Raw genomic sequence first — 22,701 nt, 5'->3', positions numbered from 1 at the left:
AGGAAGAAGTGATTGAAAGTGAAGCCTGGAAACAGCTGGCTTTTCTTTTGGGTCACAACACTATCCAAACTGTTTGCAAACTCAGGTCTGTAAAGCTAACAAATTGAAAGTCACTAAATCCACCGTATACTTTAGGTTTCGTTTGACGCCCACATGCTGAAACTACCTCCCTTGCATCTGCTAATTCAGAGAGATCCTCACTGCAGTGCAGTATCACTGCTGTGCTGCCTGTCTGAACATGCTGATGTTCACTGCTGGGAAAGTTTCCTGGAGCTCTGGGCAGCGTCAGCACAATGACATCTGGGACTCCTTCTCCCACCAGCTTGTGCATGAGTGAAGTCAACTGCATGTTCCTTCCACTTGTTTCTGTAGCAAAGTTCTTGTCTTTCTAAGAAACATGCAAAGAGCGAGGTGTATGGAAGAGAAAGCAGGCAGTAGATCTACATGTTTCCGTAACCCCTCATACAGCTGTTTGCAGTCAACTTAATCTTTGCCTTAGGTGAAAGGAAATCCAGGAGGAGCAGAAGTTTCACAGTAGGAAATGTCAGTGGGGTGCGTATGTGACTGTGTCACTCCTCCAGCTGCTCTCTATCGCTCTTCTTGTTAGTTAAAATAAAATGCATGAATATAGCCCATTAAAATTAAATACATAAATGAGAAGTAATACTTGTAACAGGTTTCCACTATAATGCCAGATACCTAGGCTATCCGACTGCTTTCAAATGTCTTGAATTTTCCAGTGCAACTTCCTTTATGTGTTTACTTTATTTTTATAAAACTGTTATGACAGCTCTCAAAACCTACAGACCTGTGCTGTTGCATTCTAGGATTTAGAAAACTTTACACAAAAGCATTCCCCAGCTTTACTGAATTTAAGATGTGCTACCAATGCTGATGTTTTTAGCTTGTAAAGAACGGAGCTCTCCAGGCCAGATCTCAAATTCACAGTCTGAAAGAGAAGACACAGCAGATGAGTTTCAACAATTGCGCGGTCAGAGAAGTAGGCCACTGATAAAGTGGGCTTTAGGATGGCCTTGTCTATTTGCATGGCTTTCTTATTCTTTTTGATGTCTTTCATAACACCTCTTCATAAAAGGAAAAAGGAGTTTAAGCAGCAGCATGGAAAAGCTGTCCCTTGGGCATTTTCAACGCTCAAGGAGCTTCTCAGATCTGTTGTTCTTAGGTTTAATTTGTGAAGCTGTCAGTCCCCATTCTGTAACAACTTCCAGCTTGAAAAGAAATCCTCTCACAGAGGAAGAAAAGCTGTGTGGCTTTCTGAACTCTCTGGTTACCACTTCCAGTCGCTGGCAGCTCAGCAGGGCATCAGTGTTAAAAGAGCTCTTTACCTCTCTGAAGTGGTTCCTTTTGGTGTAACTAATGTGAGGATGTGGTCTCAGAAGAGGTACCAGGTGTCTGATATGAACCTGGCTAGAGGAAACTGATGCTTTTCCATTTGATTATTTTTTTCAACATCACCTGTAAGTCAGCCAAGACTTGTTTATATAACCACTGCTTTTTACACACTTCGTTAGTTTCAGTTTGGGGATTTATTTTTTGATGCCTAACACTTAGCCCTACAACACAGTTTTTACTCGTGTTCCAGCAAGGGACTAAAATCTAAACACCATTTTTTTTTCCTATGACATTGACTTAAGTAGCAACAATCGGGTAGTTATTCAGTTTTGTTGACAACTAACTGTACAAGATGGTCCCTTCAAAATAATCTGCTTTTCCTTTACCTTCTTCAGGGGCAAAGGAGAGATATCTGCCTGAGTATGCATGCTACCTGAGAAAGAGACCTCCAAATGTTACATGCAGAGGCCTTCCAAGAGCTGGGCTTAGTGTTGGCACTAGAAGCTGAGAAGGGTGATGGGGATATGCAACACTTCTCTTTCCCTTCTCCTCTCCCAGTGTAATGCTCTCCCTGCATGCCTGTGAAAAGGAAGAGTGACAAACCTCGATGCTACTCTTGTAGCATTTTTCTGCCTTCTGCATCATTCCATCATCAGCCTTACACAAGTTACTTCGGAAGGATGAGGTTACTTTTCCATAAAGGTAGAGGAAAGGCTCTTCAAAATTATTTGACCAGTTGCTATGGTGTTTACTATTAAAGATGGGGGAGAAAAAGGTATTGATGACCTCATACAGAATTGTCTGAAACTTCGTCACAATCTTAAGCCACATTCATCTGTATTCTTTCCCCACCCTTCCTCTAGACTACCTTCAGTAGTATTCATGCCTCCCATTTTCAGCTACCCTCTTTTTCAAAACCCCATTTCTTCCTGTCAGTGCCCCTCTTTACACCCAATATTGTTTTGCTCCCCATACACCTTACTGATACATTTCCCAGTACAGATGGGAAGCTACTCTACTTGGTTGAACCTTACTGTCTTCATTACTCAGCTAGCTGGACAATTTTGGAGCTTTCAAAAGTTGTGCAGACTTCTGGTGAGGTTCTGCTTCTCACTCTTGTAGGCACAAGCAAATTTGTCCATCACTCATAAATGACAGGGGACTTTCACAACTGCAAGTATTCATGCATTGCATGTTTTCAGACTCAACATGAAACTAAAGCAGCAAGGATTTTGTTTAATTAGGTGGTATTAGAATGTCATGCAGTACTCTTTATCAACACTTAGGAAAGCAGTATTTCTTTATCATTGAACAGAAACAATTCATCCATTGATTCAAATAAAAAAGGAATGACATACAATGAAAACAAGACTCGTTTAAACCTGAACTAAAACGAAAAATGAAATTTCAAAAGTGTTTAACAAAATAAAACTTTGCTTTTAGTTTTGTTGTTTTAACCTGATAGTACCTACAAAAGTCTAAACGAGTCAGTAAAAAATGAATTGCTAAATGCTTCCATTAAAAGTAGGTCTTTTGATTTTGTGTTCACAAAATGTTTTTAATAACTACATATTTTAAATGTTGGTGAAAATACTTAGTTTTACTGTTGCTGAATGCTGATTATCCTTCAAAGCATATTTCTCCTATACCAAGAAATTTTTTACAACAATTACATGCACAATTGTCTACTATTCAACACTTGCAGATTATTCAGTATACTAGGAGGCACAGTTCACAAAATCACAGAATCACAGAACTGTTGAGATTGGAAGTGATCTCCGGAGGTCATCTTATCCAGCCTCCTTGGTCAAGCAGGGACACCTGGAGCAGATTGCTTAGGTCCCCATCCAAGGATGGAGACTCCACGACCACTCCAGGCAACCTGTTCCAGTGCTTCATCACCCTGACAATAAAAAAAGTATTCTCTGATGTTCAGATCCTGTTTCTGATGTTCAGAATCCTTTAGATTCTAAAGCACGTCTGTGCTTCATTTTGTTCCCATGGCCTCTTGTCTAGTCACTGGGCACCAACTAGAAGAGTTTGATGGTTTTTTCTTTGCACTCTCTCTTCAGTCATTTATACACATTCATAAGATCTGTCCCCCAAACCTGCTCGTCTTCAAGCTGAGCACACTTTTCTCAGAGGAGATTCCTCCAGGCCCATCGTCATCTCTGTGACCCTCCACTGGAGTCTCTCCAGTATGTTCATGCTTCTTTTCTACTAGGAAACCTAGACCGGGGCACTGTACTCCAGGTGTGGCTTCTGCATTACTGAGAGAAGGGATGATCGCCCTTGGCCTGCTGGCAAGCTCTTCCTAAAGCAGCTGAGGATACTGTTGACCTTTACAAAGAGGACACACTGGTCACTCATCTTTTACTTGATGTCCACTAGAACACCAAGGTCGTTTTCTGCAGAGGTGCTTTCCAGTTGGGTTGCCCTTGGCATGTCCTGGTGCTTGACACTGATACTCCCCAGGTTCAGGAGTTTGCACTTCAATCAGTTTTGTGAGGTTCCTGTAAGTCAATTTCTACTGAGGTCATTCTGGATTGCAGCATGACCATCCAGTTTATTACCCATTATTCTCAGTTTTTATCATTTTATCACCCACATGACATCCTGTTCACAGAAAAGGGAGAATCCCATCTAAACATCATCATTCACTTATGTGGCTCCATTGTATGCTTGGTGTGCTTATACTGTTGCCTCGTCTGGGCTTTCTGTGCATAAAAGGGAAGTAAAAAGTGATGCTATCTCTGAGAAACCACCAAACTGAAATGTCATAGGTACTAACACAGGCTTTTGATTTTCATGAGTTTTCAATTATTAATAAAACTATGCCTGCTCTCCAAGACCTGTCTTAGCTGTCTGCTGTCTAAATAAATGCAGCAATTATTCATATCAGGGAAAATGTGCCTGGTATGGATGCTTGTTCCTCCAACAGGTTTTATTCAGATGGCTATATGTCTAGTTTAAAGGATTCTCTGTGACCTTTCTGAATCATTGACTTATACCTAGGTGCACAGTAATAACATGTACAGCCTTAGTAATGCGCCCCAGGGTTTAGCATGGCAATCCAAGACAAATTTCAAAATCAATCTACATATTAGTTTATTAGTCTATCTTTTTTTACGTACAGTTTGTATTGAGAAGTCTAATCTTTAGCATAGCTGTTATATGAGAAAACACAGTAAAACTTTTAGCACATAATTTCATCTTCAGTTTATCAGTTATTTCTAAGGTATTGATAGTTCTATTCATGACATTACCTCTTTTTTTCAAGCCTTGACCTGCTTCTGTCCTTACATCATCACAGCTATAATGTAGTTCTATCCATTCATCCACCTGGAGTTCAGGAGGATTTCCTGGCATAATCAGTGTCTTCTCGATATGATGTGAGCTAGCTTTCACTGTATTTTACCAACATACATTTAAAATTTTTGTCAAAGACATTTAGGATTTTAAAGTCAAAATCTTGGAAGTACCTCCATGAAAAAATTCATACAGACTAAGTTTGGATTCTTAAACTGTGTCCTTCATGGCATAGTCTGAAATCACACTTCTTTTTCCTTATGAGTTTTCATCTAATACAGCTCTTGAAAAGTCATGATAACTTTACAGACTGCCTAGCTTGGATGAAGAATCTATCTTTAGATACCTACATTTGAAGCATTTTCTGAGGCTTTCCTTACAAAGAATAGTACAGCTTCATCCTGGTTTAGGAGACACCAGCTCTTTTCAAGAGTCTGATTATTATTCCCTGGTGGGAAGAAACAAAATCTTACTTGTAAGAGACTATATTCCTTTGGCTTTGAGTATCAAAAATTGGCTTAGCTTAGTGGATGCTGTTAACAGCACTAGACAAGTTCTCCATCTCCTAAAGTAAGCAGAAATGACAGTTCTTAAAATCAAAAGCTAAGCAGTAGCGAATTGGAGGCCACTTAATGGAAAGTAGGAAAAGCTATGTAAAAAGAAATTGATTGAATAGATCACGGACTCTATAGTGCTGCCAGGGCTTAAAAGTGTGGCTGTGGCATTACTTTGATTTAAATTCCCATTCTTCTTGCTTCAAAATATTAACCGAAGCTTTATTGTGGATTTTAGTCATCTACATTTCAACCACCAAATGTGTTGTTTTTCCTCAAGACTCAAAGGCTTCAGGGCAGACCAGAGTTTGTGACAGAGTTGGGAAGTGCTGTGTGCTTTGGGGTAAAATGGATGAATTTCTCTAGTTAGTTTTTTGCTAATGGACTGCTGTTTTGAAATCCTCATTGTTAGAATGATCCCTCTTACCTGGAAAGACCATCAAATGCCATCAGAAAGAGGGCTTCTTAGTGATTTATAAAAGAAGAAGTAAAAGGGTAAGGAAGCTACACACTTATATTAGAACTTGAGCCTGATCAGCCCAATATCTGCAAAGATTATAGCCCAGAAATGTGGTGCTGGTTAAAATGAGTCTACACAGGAAGAGCTTGTGTTGTTCTGAAGTGCCTCTTTTTTTTTTTAACACCTCATTCTAGGAAAAAGTAATAATAATAATAATAAATTATTTTTAGCCACACATCTGATGAATGTGCTCCATGATATTGTTAGCCCAGTACTTCCTGTACTGGGTAGCTTGGTGCAATGCTACCAAGTAAGCACCGTGAGGCTTTCTCAGCAGGCCTGGCTGACAGCAGCAGGATCTCATGCCGTTGAAAGCAAATCTTTCAAAAGCAGCTAATATATAAGTGAGATCTTTGGTAAATTCCCTCAGCTGGCCAAGAGGTCTGTGCAAAACTGTTTGTCCATGAGGTCCAGGGAAGACTTGATTTCTGGAGGTGATGAACCAGAAGCTTTTCTCACACAGTGTTTGGGCTCATAATCCCATTGCAGCAGGTTCCTATTTTTCAGTTTCCTTGTCCAGAGGGTCCAGACAGAGGATCTGCACTGAATCAATGGATTTGCACACCTGCTGGAAAGCAGCTTGGATGAAAACAATAGAGGACTTTGCCCTGACATAGGGGAGATGCTCTTTTCTGTTCACAACATCATGTCCTGTATTCCCTAGCCCAAGATCTTCTTGAAAAGTGACGTGATACAGGTAGCTGCCATGCCTGGTAAGACACCACTGAATGCCACCGACCAGCCCCAGCATGTGGCCCACAGTGTGCTGTACAGGAAGGGTGTGCATTTGTTTGGAGTCAAAGGAGTTCCACCAGGAAATGCTGGCGTTTCCAAGAAGTGATTCGGGATATTTATTGCCTGTGAACTGTGTGCCAGGCTTGGATGAGCAGCATCCCATCTGATTGAGACAACCTTAATCACCTCCCTCTTTTTTGGCACTGGGGGCTAAGTCAGCCCTGCTGAAACTTGAAGCACCTTTGTACAATTTGCATATTTCTATGACGCTTGAAAAGTAACCATGTACTGCTCTCGTCATCCCCAACAAAGACAAATAACAGGACAGTGAGAAAGGAACAAACTGCAAAGATGAAGAATACATTAAACATTTGTGTCATACTTCATAAATGTCTTCATGTATCATTCCTTAAGATACATAATCAAGATGATACAAGACAATATCAGTGGTGACATTCAGCCTCTCAGAGTTTTTTTGTTCAGGTAAGGAAAGTAAAACACCTCCTTTTCCCAATTTCTTGTCCTCCAGTGTAATAAAATTAATAGTATATTTCCAACTTAGTAACAAGTACACATGGCAGATGAAACACCCAGGTCATAGTATTCACCATGTAGGCATAACTTTTTTCACTTCTTAAAGCAGTCCATTTTTGTAAACAAATTGGAATATATCCACTAGTAGTGATGGACCAGCTCAAATAAATGAACAAACAAACAGCAGCAACAACAACAACAACAACAAAACCACCACGAAGTAACAACAACAAAACACACATTTCACATTTTAGACTTTCCTGCTTCTTATTTCTTCCTTCTTTGTAATAATCATGTACTCATTGTTTGCTTGGTCTATGTTCTTTCCTTACAACACCCAGTCAGTTCTGCATTCCTTTCTCTCCAAAAACTTGTGGCTGTTAAACTGATTGTGTGAAGGTGTTTAAGTTATGACTGGAGCAGGCATGCACAAATTTAAGCATGATCAGGTATTTGTGGCCTGTCTGGAGAACCCTTTCTCCTGATGAGTAGCACCTTGGTGAGTAGTTCCACTGACTTAAGTAGGATGAGTCATGTAAGTAACGTGCGTTGCAGCTAAGAGGTTGAACACAGGTGGAAAACCAAAAGGTATACGGAAATTCTTCTCTGTTGAGTGTGAGCACCCAGTTCCTGAACAGCATGAGCAGCCAGTGCATGTGTTCACAGGTCCCTTTGTGGCAACGCGTCCTGCCTGGTTTGAGCCTATGCTGGGAATAAGGAAAAATCTCCCTCTTATTGCTTTGCAGCACCTATTAGTCAACATCTGGATCTTTTAAACTGGTATTTTTCAGGGGGAGGAGGGAGAAGCTGTACCAACCAAGCTGGACAGAGCAACAGAGAGTCCTGAGAAATCACACTCTGCAACACTGCTCTTCTGGGTGGCACTTATGATGTGTTACAACTGAGAGTTCCTTTCTTCTGGGAGGATGTTGAATTGAATACCCAAAAGGCTGTCTATCATCCCAACTGTGCTGATGGAGAGCAAGCTCCTGCTATTCAGCTGAGCCCAGCTGTTGGTTCCAGCTGGGATGTTGCACCTTTCTACTCAGAATAGGAAACACAAATGAAATGCTCCATCATCCACATTGTCTGTGTCCTCACTTTGTTTTGGGAAAAGAGAAAAAAATGAAATAAATGCTGACAAGGTCTACATTAAACACAAGCATCTTTTAGGCCCACAGGAGAGACCAAAGTCTGTTTAACACCTAACTTGCTGCTGGCATTATTGCTGTTACTGGATAACAGATATATCGGGCATTATCTCACCCCTGTGGCAATGGGGGCATTAATGCAGCCTGTTAATCATGGCTGTTTCAACACAAAGCAGGATGGAAGTTTGGAGTTATCAAATCCCAGGCAATCGTCATTCCTCTTTAAAAAGAGTGTTTCTGTGGATAGAATGTGCCCTAAGCTGTGCAAAGGGAAACTGTGCATCTGCACCAGTGTCCTCACTGTCAGATTGAAGACAGCCACATAGTGTGCTGCTTAGGATCCTGCAGCACAACCACTGATAGAGTCATGCCTGCACATTGCTGCCCACTCTGCAGGCCTCTCCAAAGGAAAAGAGAGCCTTGTCAGCTCCACAAGATGAAGAGGAAGCAGACAGCCATCCCCCCCTCCCCTGCCTACAGGCATGCGAAGCCTGGTTAGTGTCCTTGTTGGCAGGAGGGAGATTGCACATCCTGCTTGTCCTATCCTCATCCACAGTGGTGAAGGCAAGAGTGGTGGTAGCACAGGCACACCATTGTGCACTAATGACACGACTCTCCTACCCCTTACCTCCTGCCATCAACCTGCTGATGTGCTGTGTCTGGTTGGCCTTCCTGACCAACCACCTTGCTGACTTAGGTAGGGGGCAGGTCAGGGGCAGATGTTCTATGGGGGTAACACAACAGAGCCTGACAGCTTCAGCAACATTGCCCTGACTTGCACCAGATGAAAAACTCTCTTCTGCATTTGCTGGAGATCTTGCCTTTCTTAGGACAAGGACAGTGCGGTCTAATGGCAATTATTGTTATGCAGAAAGTTGAAGTTAATCTCTATTTTCGCATGAGTGTAAATGCCAAGGTCTGGTTATGCATGTTTCAGAAGCAAAGAGAAATTACACATCAGACTGATGGTATTTCATTAGCATTTACATTATCTTTGGGCCCAGAGGGTTCTACAGAAATAGAGACTCTCCTCTGCAAGGAGCTTTATCCTTAGCTTTGTTAGGGCTTTTTTTTCTCAGGTCATGAAAACCTCTGAAGATGTAGATGACACAGACACTGTGGGCATCCTGTTCTACTGCCTGGCTGTCACTGTGGGGACAAAGTGTGTCCTTAACTCCAGCCTGTGCCTCTCTAAGTTCAGCTCACGTCCAGTGTTGCTCACCTCCCCCACCAGCCATTGCCAGTGTACAGGCAGGTGCCCCAAAGTTATCACTGCTCCAGGCCAAACCAGACCCGGCCTGCAGCTTCTCCTAACAGAGCAGTGCTTCATCTCCACAATAATGACATTCTGCTGAGCTTACATCTAATTGCTGATGTCTCTCCTCTATGAGGAGGCCTCAGATGGACACAGGGCCTGGATGAGGCCTGCACAGAGGAGAGCCTCTGTCACCATTCTTGCCCTGTTCCTGTATGCACTGACCTGGTACCCAGCTCCCAGATCTGTTCCATGGGGAACAATTTCTCACTTCCAAGTGCTTGCGTCTCAGGGATGATGAGTTCATGTTTAATAGCTCCTGAATCACTTTTTGTCCATCAGTTTATCAGATTGGTTTTGAATTCCATGTAAACTTCTACTGTCCACAAGGTCCTGTGGTAAAGAATTCCACAATGCAATTAGTTAATGCTGTGTGAAAAGGTACTCTTTTTCATGTTTGAAAGTAATAGGGGCTGTGTTTGAAGCTACCGCTTTTTGGTTTTACTGACGCCCCTTTCTACAATTATGGGAACCAATGAATAATTCCCTAGTCAGCTTCTGTGTTCCACTTACGTAAAGTGCATGAGACTCCAGCCACAACTTCCACCATCACCAGACTGCATACTTTCAGTCATCTGTCTTGCTCTTCTCTGTAGTTTAACCAGAGTAGATGCATGAGCAGTTTTTACAGAAATATTGGTGCAAAGAGACAGTTTGGCAGACCGATGTTCTCAATTTTCTTCTCTTTTCCTCTCCTAAGAGTTCCTAGCACAGGTTTTGCTGTCTTGGTTGGAAGTTAAGATCTCGTCCTAAGTGAGGATAATCCACTGAAGCCCCACTCCTTCATCAATACAGATGAGAGACGGTTTTTCCTCTGTGATCTTCTGGCCCTCTTGTCTCCCCTCCACTGTCTTGTCTTTTAAGCTAAGATACCTTCCATATATATCCTTTTGGGTAGTTATTTAGGTTCTTACCTGCTTTTAGTCCATTTTACAAGCTCCAAGCTTTACCCTTTTAGCCATGAAAAGGAAGAGGACTATGCTTCAACAAAATAGCATTTTTTCCCACATTGCTCTGACAGTTTAGTGGCATCTCCGTGCTCATTGTTTTTGCAGTCCTATTGATTGCTTTGACCCTTATATGCTGCCCAAACTCCCAAGCTTTGGTTTTTGGAATAACTTCCTTCAACATATCCAGCCCCAAGAAAGGCAAGAGCCATTAAAAGACTGTGGGAGAATGATTTCATACAAAGAACAGGAAAGAGGGAATTGGACAGGTACCAGTTGGTAGCCTGTACAATGGCAATTGTCTTCCAGTGGCATCATTTCAGAGACAGTAAAATGACTACAGCAAGAGTTCTGAGTTTGTACTTCACCTTTAGTGGTCATCTGATGACCTCCTAGAGTGAAGTCTGACCTTTTGCACACTACTGGGATCAAGCTGCTGCTGTCTTGAATCAATGTCTAAAGGGAAAAGAATTTGTCTTCTCTATCTCACATATTCATAGGAGCATTAACATTTCTGAAAATGTTATGTGAACGAGCACAGCACAGCACAAAACCCTATTCTGTGTTTTTTCTTTTTCTCTTTCTCTCAGTGACTTTTTCTGTATATAGTACAGGGTTTGTGTTACTATTTGCTCTGATTTCTATGAGTTGTAGATCTGTCCCTCTAGGGTTAATTTGGTGTGAACAGCTTTTCTCAAAAATGTCTGAGGCCTGTAGCAGAGTATGTGTAGGACCTCAGTACAGTCTATTACTTGGTGGAACACCCTGTCTGGTAAGAAGGCCAGCACAGGTTCTGCATGTCCTATATTGCATCTCAGATGAAGACCACTTGGCCTCCACAGGGATGCCAGCCAGAAAAGGACAAACAGACACACACTTTATGCGCCATATAATGATATCAGATGGGACAGTTCTCTGAAGTTTCTGGAACAAAATTTTGAAGATCTGACATCTTCATGGTTCTGTCACAGCTTTGAGGTACTTCTCTGAATCAAACACTTTGTCACATCATTCTTCATTTCCATCTTTGTTTAACCGGGAGTCATTACAGTGACATCTTAAAAACTAGGAATTATTCCAATTAAGCCAAGGGAATGGGATTGTTGATAATCTTTTCAAGAACTAATGACATTTCTTGGAGGTGAAAATTGTAATTTGCTTGGTGGTTAACAGAAGGCACTCATGGATGTTAGAGCTAATGGTAATTAATCGACCATGTAAAATCACTGATGACTGAAGAAGCTGACTCAGATCCCACCTCTTTGTTTAAACTGGTCTGTAAATTCTTCACATTTTTGTTTGGTAAGATAAACTGCTTGAAATGTAACCACAGCTTGTAAACGTAACACGCAATGTCTGAAGGATTGGTCAGATTTTCTGTTGGGTTAGTTGGTGCAGCTTCTAGACTGAGGTAGAGAACTTGGCTCAGCAGAGTCCAAGCTGTGAGCATTTCCTCTCTGAAAAATAAATGGGTCTTTCTGCATGATGAGGAAATGAAAGACATTTGGTTTAAGGCAAAGGGAGCAAGGAAGCTGTTAAACTGGAAGAAATCAACACTCTGGGGTGGGCATTTACTGGAGGAATATGCAGGCTCTTAAAGAACATGGGGAAAGCGAGGCAAAAAAAAAAAGGTTTAATCATGGCCTTCAGTTAAAAATACAGATGATTAAAGGTTATGAAAATATCACCCTATATAAATGAATGAAAGATCATAAACACACGGGAGTAGAAAGTCTATTCAACTCTTATGTAAATTTTGCGTAGGACCAGGGGCACACAGAGGAACTCTGAACTTGCCCTCTAAAACATTTCAGATACCAAGAGCTGCTGAATACCTCCATAGCGTCTTATAAAAATGCAAATATACAGATGTCTATGACCTGATCACATGCCACCAGACAAGCACAGCCAAACACTGGTGTTAAACAAAGTGCATCTGCACATTTGTGGCAGATAAAGTAGTAACTCTGGGACATTGGTACATTTATCCTCAGCCAGTCTTATCATTACATGCATCCCATCCAGACCCTCAGGCGGCTCAGGCTGCAGTACATCGGGTCATCTTGGGTGCTAGGGCACTTACTTCGCTGTCCCAAGGGTAGTGAGAGAGTTTCTTTCTCTGTGTCATATTTCAGCCTGCCAAAGCCATTAGCTTACCTGAGAGACTATGGCATGCTCTGTGAATACCGTTTCAAAACTAGGCCTGTCTTTGTGAGTTGTTCGTGGGGAGAAGCATTTGCATTTAACTGCTTTGCTGATACTTAATTATTTTAATTTTACTACAGTAACTCTTGCTAGGTAATTATTCTCTCCCAGCTAGTCCAGTTTTTTCTTCTATCTCTCATCACTTTGCTCAGGACATTCACTCAGTTACTTATTTTTGCCAAAACACTGGGATCTGTATCAATGTGTCTTATTATTTTCTTGAGGTGTCCCTGACCATCAGACACTTCATCAGATTCTTTAATATCTTTTGCATCCCGTTGCTGTAGACAAGTCATGCACCTGCTGGACCATCTGCAATTGCAGACTGTGTTTCAGCCTACGCACACCAGAGATTTCTTTATCCACTACTTCACACTTTGTTAAAGGGTATCTGTCTATACAGAGAGGCTCTAGTGAGGTTTCGAAACAACGCCAGCCCAAGACCTTTCAGAAGCAAAGGCAAAACTGATTTTGCTTCCTGCTCTTAATTTCAAAGTACTCCATTTCTACCTCCAGGAGATGAAAAGAGCATGTAGGAAAACCTGGAGGGCAGTGTGGCATGCCAAATTCTGTCCACCCTGCATCCAGAGAAATGGGAGGTCTGAGACAGTACAGGGTACCAGCCAGCCCAGCTTTTCAGAGCAGTACTACTGAGTTGGGGAGCAATGGGACTGTTCTTTCCCTGCCAATTGCTTGCCTGTTCCCTTGCCTTGCATCACATTAGCTTCTTGCTCACATTTATTAAACAGCACTAAAAAGTCCTGCTGTAATTGTCTGACACTTGCATTCATTTCTGTTATGCTGTTTATTTCTTTCTGCCTGTCAAAAATCAGCCTGCTGAGGGCAGTTGTTCTACAGGCTTATTATAGACTCCAGCAAAACATCCATCTTTTCATCACTATCCCAGAGCTCTGCATTCGTGGCAATTTTTTTTTTTTCCAATTTCCTTGCAGAATGATCTGAGTATAATACCTCCATTTTCTTTTGTTGCATATATGACTGCATCACTGAAAACTGTACAGCTGACTGTGATATTTGCAAGTAAGTCAATTATCTTTTAAAATTTCTTTACCCTGGGCTCCATCTCTACGACATGAAATTAATTTAATCTTGGATACATGTTTCACTGGCTTCAAACAAAATCAGAGATTTGGCAATACTGAATGAGAAGACTCCCCTTTCTTGCCATAGCTCAAGATAAGGCAACTGCATGTACTTTCTGTTAACTCTTACCGGAGATCACTGAAAGTGTGCATTCCCCACAGAAACTGTTCTTGGATAACTTTTCTTGCTCAGCCTCACAGGGGTAATCCTCTGGAGAGTTTGGGGCCTTTTTTTGATCAGTGTCCCTTGGCAACTGTCAGTTTGTCAAGAAACTTCACAAGGATCTCCTTCCTCATTTTCTCCCTGTAATATTTTGGTATCTCTAGCGCTGCTACACAAGCTCTTGATGTCCACGCCTCAGTTACTGATATACCCCAGAACATTTTAAGGTACTTTTGACACCTCCCACATTTCAGTGACAGGTTCCTACCAAATCATCTGGATTTGCTTGACCCTGTTCTCTTTGCTTTTGCTGTAGTGCATTTTACTCTTTCACAGTTAAAGTGACAGACTAAAGAAAGCCGACAGCTACTAAGTGAGTGACTTTCATTCACCTCATTGGAGAATGAAACCTTGGTAAAGAAGGAATAGCAAATAACCCTTAACAGAGAACAGAAGTCAGTATGCACTGAAAAAAAGTGGTGTCTGTCAGTCCCATTATTAAATTGACACCCTGTTCTCAGTTTATATGTTGGCTTCCCATCTGGAAACTCAGGCGTATAGCTGAGATGGTGCATCTGCATTACCAAGTTCTCTGCAGCATGTGTGACAGATAGCTCAAGAGGAAACTACAGGTTTGAGTGTTTTTGCTTAGTGGGCCAGCTTACAACTATGCACAGTGATCAAATTAGCAAATAATAATTATGTGTTCTCCCTTCTAATGGGCATATCCACAGTCCTCCTGTGGGTTATTTACGAACAGTCAAAGGTCTGAACTCATGGAATAGCATATTTGTTGTTAACTTCAACTCATGAATAAACTTGTAGAAGGAATTGCTATTAAATTCATTATTTTCCTGCTCAATTAGGTGATTCTACAATTTTCAACACTTTACTAGCAAGCTGTACAGGCCTAGAATATTCAGAGTATTAGGATTCCTGTCTTGGCTCAGTTTTTGAATGTTTTATGAGTCAATTAAAACCACTTGAAAGAATTTAGTGTCACAGGCACCACACATTTTATTCCCTGACAACTGAGTACTGCAATGTTTTCCTAAGGTTAGGATTAATGAAGGTTTTTAAAAAACTTTGCCCTAAAGGGAAGCACCCAGATCCCAGTTATTTGTATTTTTAAGGACTGAAACTTGGCAGCCAGGGCACAGCTTGTAGGATTTTTTCAGTGATCCAAAAGAACCCCAAACAAACATGTATTTAGGTCTTCAAGTGTGCTGAAGTACTGCACTTACTGGGACCTGTGTGGCCCCACAGCATCCCTGGAGTCCTATTCCGTGTGTGTGTGCATGTGTGTGTGAGACCTGCGGATCTGGATGGAGTTTTGTCCAAAGAGTATTTTACAAAAGTTTTATCGACAGAGGAAGTCACACCAGTCTGATTACTTGAAACAACTTACAATGCTGGGGGTCTCCAGCAGGACTCACCGCTCAAACTTCCTTTAAAAAGGGAGGAATTAGTCAGCAAACAGCAACTCTATTTGCTATCTGCATTAAACTAGAACTCATCTGGAAACAGTCACGATGTGTTAAGGCCAAATTTTCAGGAGCATAAATCACTATTTCCATAGGCTTCAAAGGAACTGAATCGGTTATCCACCCTCAGGGATCTGACCTCTGTTTTTTTTTTTCAACTTCCACACCGTGCTCACTACCTTCCTTACCACGCCTTTTGCCAGACAAAGTTATATTTAGCTCTATCTCTAATTTTTTGTGCTGAATTCAATTTTCCCACCGCCACCAAGCAACCTGCAATACTTCATTCATGATTTTACACAGCCGTGAAAACAAAAAAGAAGATCCTTTAAAATGTCACTGCAACATTCCCTTGGCAATCGTTCAGTGGAGAGATAGCTTAGTGATTTCTGATGTGCCAAAACAAAGAAACAGGAGAAAGTGACAATGGAGGTCCTACGATTTCTTCAATCGTAGAAGACCAATAGGGAAATGTGACTTCACACCTTGTCTCTATATATGCAGGAAAACAAAAAAAAAAAACCCAAAGTATTTAATCTGCAAAGAGGAGACAAGTTCCTATAAACAGTTCAGAATCAGTGCTCCCTTACAGATAACTGCAGTCACCATGTGCTTTCAGAAATATGATGATGGCCACTGCTGATCTGAATCCCCAGGCACTTGCCAAACTGTATGCGAAGCACAAGAACATAAAAGTGGTGATTAAGGGGCAAGCTAAAGGCCTGTTCAGATGAACACCCAGTTTCTAGTGATAGCCAGGCGCAGAATCCTAGAGCAGACCGGTAGCAACAAGGCACATAGAGAGTAGTTTTCCACATCCGTGCTTCCAGCTGCTGTCTGGTCAGCCTGGTCAGACCCCTTTGTTCTTAGGGTAACTACAGGGCAGATGTATTTTGGGGTGTATTTTTTACCATATAGCTGGCAGGCTTCATAGCTTATAACAACATAGTTTTGCTCTGGCCCATCTGCAGGAAACACCCTACCTCCCCCTACCCACCACGGTACTGCATTTTACACAAATTCACAACATTATTTTTGAAGGCTTGAAATAACCGAATTTCCCTGGGCTTTAATTTATCACTTGACTAGTTTCTTATTTAACCTTTCACTTCAATCCTTATTTCACAGTGTGAAATGATACCCCTGCACACCACATTTCTCTTTTTGAAGCGAGCCTACCAAAATTATCTTCTGCTTGGCTGTGATGGGAAGTGCGTACACCTTCTGAAACAACTTGGTGAAAACAAGGTATTACTCAAAAAAAGAAAAAGAAAAAAAAAAGAAGTGTCAGTGAAAGTTTCAGCTGAGAAACTTTGACTGGAGTAGTGGTGTGTCAGAGAGATTTTAACCAAAGTTTTGCTTACTTAGAAAGGTAAGGCCATGAAAACTTTCTGAAAGAGCCTTCCCCAAACCTTGTTTCTCAAAGGTGCGTAAGCCTGTGCCTTAAGCAAAGGAGTTGCCATAGAAATGCTTGTATGCTCAGTAAGATGACTGCTAAATCAGGGATTTAAACACACAGTAATTATTCACACAAACTTTTACAGCTTGAGCTTAACTGTCAGGGTTTGCTATATATTTCTCATACACATAAGGCACAGTAGGGAACGTTACTAATGGTTCAGAATTTAATTAAGTGCATCTTAATTATTTTGTTGGTTGAAAGACCTTAAAAGAAATGTGGAGTGACTGTACTCCCTTTCTAACAGAGTATTCATTTCTGCTTAGGATTTCAGTAAGAAGAGTTACGGAGAAGACAAAGCCCACACAGAGACTCCCCTCCCCACGTGCAGTGCATTTTTGCTTACCGCTGTTCATCCAGCATCATGGGCTGCAAGAGCTGCAGCTGAATCACAGCAGATCTGAATTTGCTGAATTCTGAATGTGTGTGTGTATGTAGTGAGGGATCTGCATGGGGGAAGTCTCATCCTTCGTTTTGTGTATTTAAAACAAACAAACAAACAAACAAAAACTATTACTGCCTTTAAGAGCAGGACATTTAGCTGGTATCTCCAAGAAATCCACCGAAAAAGAGAAAATGTACATCCATGTGACTGCCTTGTGGGGCCAGTATTATTGGTATGCTTAGGAAAGAGAGAATACCCTTGGTATACCCACACACTGGTCCAGAGGCAGAATAAGCATGGCAGTGCCTAGAACGCTCACATGAAGGAATGTGTGGTCTGAATTCTATTTTCTGATTTCTTATGTAATCCACTGGTGCAAAATCTGTGGCCTGGGTAACTTCTGAGGGACGGGAGATGTGCATTTATGTCCCTCCAGACAGATGAAGGAACCTGAACTCAGACTTCTCCCCCTCGGGGAGAAGGCATTTTTACCAGTGGTTGTTACCACAGACAGAAGGGAATTTGTTTGAATTTTGATCTGAGAAAGCGTTGAAAAGTCCTCATCTTCATCCAGACATCTTGTTGTATTGTTAATCTTTCTAACACTTAGCTTGGGTGGGTGGCTGCTTAGCAGATGTTGCTGAATGAATCCCACTGCTAGGCACTGAGCAGTCACAGTGCTGTAAATGGAGGGCCTGTGTGCCTGCTTCAGGGTGCTGTGGTGGCCATCAGACCATTTAGAGTTTGGAGGCACAAAGCGGAGAGCTGTTACATGTAAATACTTTCTCCTTTCTAACTCCTTTCCCTCTTTGATAAAGAAAGACTTCTAGATTCTCCACGTGGCCACAGGGGTGTTTTGGAGGCAAGATATCACACAGATTGCATTCCACTGAGATAATCTCATGAAGAAGGCTGTTGCAGCCTTGGTTGGCAGCACAGGCAAAACACACTCAAGTACACTTGCGCTGCACTGATTGACTCCAGAGGGAAGCTGATTGCTTCACAGGTCCTGTGGGGTAAAGGTAGCCTGAAGTGGAGCCCTTAGAGACCCTCTAGGTTCAGCCAGTCATTCAGTCCAGGACACTGGGATAACAATGCACCATGGTTAACTGCCTCCCATCAGGCGCATCCTTTTGCTTTTGTAGTAGGGTGGAATTTTGCACTCGTGATTGCCCATTGGGCAGAGGAGGGGGTCACAGGGAGGGAAGGGAGGGCCACACCACCACCCACCTTACAGAGGAGTGAACTAGACAAGACAGAGTAACACCTGCAGCTCTTGTCAGCTCAGAGGCAGAGGCAGCTTGACCTCAGTCTCTGGGCAAAGCACAGCTTTTGAGCACGTGGGTACAGCCTTCAAAGGTGCTGGGACTGATGGCCCTTCTGGCACGCTGCCACAGAGGTGAGGGACGTTTGCTGGGTGTTATGAGGCACAGACCACTGTGGATTCATGCCCATAAAGCACTGGTCTAATTTGGAAGGCCTATGGGTCCCTTGTGCGTGCATCAGGATAACAAGGATTATCATCAGTCTGGGTCCAGAACAGATGTGCACTTAAAGGGAATTTGTCAAACCACATTAAAGCTTTGTTTTGGCGTTTTTAATCAGAAGTGAGTTTAATGTGATTAGACTTCATTAGCTTCCCAAGAGAATTGGTCTGAACTTAAAGATTTTTATTTTGTCCTGAGTGAGAGTATCTGCACATAAATTAAATGAATTCTCAATATTCACTTAAAAAAAAAAAAAAAAAAAAAAGGATTTTAGTACACTGTGATGAGAGCACAAAGTGAGGATGAAACACTCATCAGTGGAGTCACAGCACTGTATATGAGATCTGTCAGTCCTGTTTGTGCTGGAGGAGTTTACTGCTTTGTAAATGGGCCTGCTAACATTACTTCTCTGAACAGATTTTCACTTACTACTTCCTTTAATTTAGTATATTGTCAGGGGCCACATTTGTGGTTATAATATGATAATATTTAGTACAGAAAGAAACATCCTCAAGCTGTGCCAAGGGAGGACTGGGGATTAGGAGTAACTTCTTTGTAGAGTGTGTGGTCAGGCACTGGAGTGGGCTGCCCAGGGAAGTGGTGGAGTCACCATCCCTGCAGGTATCTAAGAGATGTATGGATACAGCATTTAGGGACATGGTTTTGTGATGGAGTTAGCAGTGTTAGGTGACGGCCTGACTTGATGAGCATTAGTCTATCCCAACCTAAATGGTTGGATGGTCCTATGTTTTTCAGTAGTGTGTAGCCTGTAGAGATTTTGCACTGATACATCTATAAAGAAGATAAAGCCTATGTCCACTATGCTTTTTTCTTTCATTGCATGTTAATGTCACTAGCACTTGTGATTAGAAGATCTAAAAAGTTCCGAAACTGTAAATTTTAAAGTATCCATTTCTTTTGTTGTGACAGCTTCCTGAACTTTCACAAACCGAGTCCATAAAAGTTGTTGGTAAATTGGAGACTATCAGTTCTTGTTTGTAGCAACATATATACAGACACATGTACAAACAACTCCAAAGTGTGCCATTTCCTGAACAGAGACGTTAATGGGACGTCATCACCTGTCACGATCGCTGATGTTGCCAAAGACGTTGGTTTGTCAGCTTGACCTTTAAACCGCTCTTAGGATACTTTTGTGTCATCAAGATTTGCATCTTCAAAAATGTCAGTAGAACAAAAGCTACTACTGTTGTCCTGATTCAGCTGAGCAGATGTTGAAGATTTGGTACTTAGCTGCTAACATACTTTCAAGACCAACTGAAAATGAGAATGTATTTTATTCACATTTGCAATCAGGATACATCTTTACCATTTATTTGTATTTATGCTGACGTTGCATACCATTTTCTTGATGTAAGTTGAGCGGCAAAAAGTCGTTTTACTTTTATGCAGACTTAAGTCCAAAATATGACTTAACTCCACGCGTTTTAGGGGAAAATCAAATTTAGAAAAAGAAATCAGCAGTTCTTCGACTGCATGAAGAACAGCCTGAGACTGGGGCTAACCCTACTAACTCAGGAACCAGTCTGTGCATTTTCAGTTTGAAAAGAACAGCCTCTGAACACTTTTTACTCTTTTTTGTAGGGTGTTGGAATCTCAGAGTGGCTGTAGCTTAATTCCCTCTGTATGAGCAATATATTTGCAAAGAACCAAAAGAAAATCAGAATGTTGACATTTTACTTGACTGTTTGTTACTCTGGTGGAGTCTTTATTTATTTTTGTTTACTGATCAGTCTCATTTGCCCTGCATTGCATTTTGTTAAGATGTTTATGTAAGTGAAAAATCAGACTTAGCAGCATTCTGTGTTCACTATGCATGATGTGAATAACTGCACAAAGCCCAGAGTAGCCTGACTGCCAATAGCTGGGTGAGCTGGGGCATACAGAGCTTTGTTTCAACATTGAAAAAGTTTGGATGAAGAGAGCAAGATCAAAAGCTCCACATGTGGTCTCTATCTGCTACGTGTTGGTAACAAGTGGACAGCTCTCTTCTACCTGTCCTATAGTGAAGTGATGTGTGTGCTAATTTGACTCCTGTTCCGCAGGTATCTCTGTGGTCTTCAGCAGGCCATGCAACACATCTGAGGCATGGTTCTTATTGCAAGGAAAAGTTGTAAAGGATCGCATCCCTCTATTTCAGGAAGTCTAAAATGGCCTTTGAATGTGGGAACTGATCAGGTACTTTAGGGTCTCTAGACTGAACAGCAGCCGAAAATACTGTGCTATGCTGCATGGTTTCTGATCAGCTTCTGTCAAGCCCACCTTCTACCCCAATGGAGGGGAGAAAAGGGTTTTTGTTGTTGTTGTTGTTGTTGTTTTTTAAACACACTGTTAAGTTAGCTGCTACCAACTCTGATAAAGCACCTCACAGCTGGCAGCACAAAAGGAGAAGAAACAGACTGGTGTTAGAAGTCTGCCTCTCTAGCAGTGGTGTGTGCAGAAGTAAATCTCGCCTTTCTGCTACAGATCTGTGACATATTGCCTACAATGAATCACGTTCTTCCTTCTGGAAATAATAGGCTTACTTTAGGGACAGATTTCTGGTGTGTTTTCCCAATAAATGACTCCGGTTTCTGGCAGAGACAGTGCCAGGTAGTCAGGAATTCAGCATTTCTTTAATTATAGATCAATCTCCAGGCTCCTGGGGTCCATTAGTAGATGCTACAAAAAGGCCAGCGATGGCAGCACAGCCCATGTTCTGCTCAGGGCTCTGCTGATAATTATCCGGGATTAGTATCTAATAGTGGTGAGCGTATCGTGAAGGTAATGTTTACCTTGAGCACACAAACCCTGCAGAGCACAGACAGCCAGGTCATAGCGAGATTATTAACAGCACACTCGATCACCGAGCAGAGCCTCACATTCAGCCGAGGAGGGCTCCCTCCTTGCTGAGTAGTGACCCCTTAAGGAGAAATAGAGCCACTGCCGCCGGTAGTACCGCCGCCGGCTGCGCCGAGCCGTGCTGTGCTGTGAGATTCGCATGCCGTCCCCTCCCCGCCCGCGGTTTATTTCTTCATTCTCAGTTCAGCACATTTACGAAAGGATGGTATAACACTGCGTATTAAGAAACAAAAAAAAAAAAAAAAACGTTGCTGAACTGTGCTCAGCAGCAGGGTATCTTCTGGTACTTTTGGGGTCAACTACTGTCCCCACATCCCTTTAGTGTGTGTGTCTGTGTGTGTTCTGATTCATTCACTGATGCTGCACCTCCAGGCCACTTTGGATGTCCATTTCTTCGCTTTATTGCTTTGCAGTCAATGTTGTTCACCTCTCATTTTACCACACAGAACAGAGATGGGTTGGTTTTCTTTCTTTTTTTTTTTTTTCTTTTTTTTTTTTTTCTGTTGTTGTTATTGGTTCCAAAGTCCAAACGCTGAAATCCCAGTATCAGTGGTTAACCACAGCTTCCTTCCAAAGCTTCGTGCTCCAGGGGAATATCTGGAAAAACTGAACCCTAAAACTTTCAGTCAGAGCAGATAAGAACTTAAGCATGTGATGGTTTTGGAGAATTGTTGGGGTCTAACTTGGGAAGATTTTTTTTTTCAAAGTTTTTCATCAACTAACACTGAAAAACAGCTCTGTAGCATCTTTTGTACATGGTGGATGTTTCAAATCTTTTTGCAGTGTGAAGGACATGTAGAACAGCCTCAAGAATCAGTTGCAAAGAACTGCTAAGTAGCAATCCTCGATTTAGGCTCTGATCCTATGTGTTTTTCCACACTGCATGACCTTTCCAGGCCTACGTGGAAAACCTTTTGAGGGGTTTCAAGTAGTTTGCGCGGATCCCTTCTCTAACTACTCAGAGTATCACGTTTCCTGCCTAATGGTGCAATTACCTGCACCAGCAGGGAACGTGGATCACATTAGCCAAGTAACTACACACAAAGGTTCTTGGACAAGTTTAAGAGATGACAGGGAAGTTCAGATCGGTGTATTTCTGCTGCCGCCCGTACTTCGGAGCTCTCTCAGGGATGGT

At 41.9% G+C, this 22,701-nt stretch overlaps 1 protein-coding gene across 1 annotated transcript in view; it reads left to right on the top strand.

Annotated features, from left to right (window-relative positions):
- Positions 1–22,701, top strand: part of NRG1 (neuregulin 1) — a 467,599-nt gene that overhangs the window by 266,502 nt on the left and 178,396 nt on the right. The window lies entirely within an intron of this gene.

The sequence above is a fragment of the Gallus gallus genome, chromosome Z (genome assembly GCF_016699485.2).
Source record: "Gallus gallus isolate bGalGal1 chromosome Z, bGalGal1.mat.broiler.GRCg7b, whole genome shotgun sequence".
Lineage (NCBI taxonomy): Eukaryota > Metazoa > Chordata > Aves > Galliformes > Phasianidae > Gallus > Gallus gallus.
This window is presented reverse-complemented; position numbering and strand designations above follow the sequence as displayed.